Below are 1,139 nucleotides of genomic sequence, written 5' to 3'. Positions count from 1 at the left end.
TCGCAATATCTCCGCTCGTAGAGCACGTAGAGAAAAAACAAAAACACTTTCATTATATATTCCGACCGGATGCCATCGATTGAGCACACTTAGAACTTAATCGGAACAGCCGTTATTGAGATCCCATAATCGCCGTCTGGAAATCTTGACAGATTCGCGTATAGTATCCACGGCAGTGTCGCTGCGCTTGGCTTAGCGCCGAGACACTACCAGTGTCTCCAGATAGTCAAAGTTCTCGATTCAATTTTATATAATTAAAATAAACATTACAGTATTATAATTGATTGATTTTCGATTAATTACTATGTATGTCGTGTATGTGTGTGTTAAAAGGAGTAAATTACGGAGAGGATAGCGAGAGAATAAAAAGGAAAGGGAGTTTTGGTGAGTGGATCTGAGAGGATTTGGCCTGATTTTCTTTAGACGATGATAGTATTAGCGGGCGGACACGTCCGATTGGTCGACAGGAGCGAACAATTATCGCGAGGAGGAATAGCGACAGGGATTGAAATTATAGCGTGAACAGACTGCAATGTTTCATTTCTTTTTACATGGGAACTCAAAAGGGGAGTAAAAAAAGAAAGAAATAAATAAAAAAGAATCAAATAAAAATAAATGAATAATAAAAAGAAACTAAGGAAATATTGAAATAAATTACTGAAAGAAAAAACGAGGGGGATTAGAGAATAGAAACATACTGACTTATTACTGAGATGCTGATCGGTGGAAGTTCTCCGGGCAGGATGTGTGAGGTTAACGATGTTTCTTCAGCACTGACTCTAAATCTTTAAATCTCACTGGCCAAGTACGAGGTTGATAATTTTTCTCCCGCACTGCTTCTAAGTTCTGGGCTTTAACGGATTGATTTCGAAAAGAAATGTGTTATTTAGCGGGTTGACTCCGGGAAAAGATTCTGTCTGTCTCCGTCTGTCTGTCTCTGTGTTAACTTCCAAAAAAATTCTCTTGACGGCCGCAGAACCGCGGTTTATGTACTAGTTTTTCCTTGATTGGTGGGATTCTAATTTAGGTGATAAGACACTTTTCTGGCTTCTGGATTGGTCGAGATTGTGGGGAAGGAAAGGAGTCGGTTTTGTGTTAACAAGTGTCAGTGTCTTAATTTTACGATTCTTTTTAAATTA

This window comes from Trachymyrmex cornetzi, unplaced genomic scaffold (genome assembly GCF_001594075.2).
Source record: "Trachymyrmex cornetzi isolate Tcor2-1 unplaced genomic scaffold, Tcor1.1 scaffold991, whole genome shotgun sequence".
Taxonomy (NCBI): domain Eukaryota; kingdom Metazoa; phylum Arthropoda; class Insecta; order Hymenoptera; family Formicidae; genus Trachymyrmex; species Trachymyrmex cornetzi.
This window is presented reverse-complemented; position numbering follows the sequence as displayed.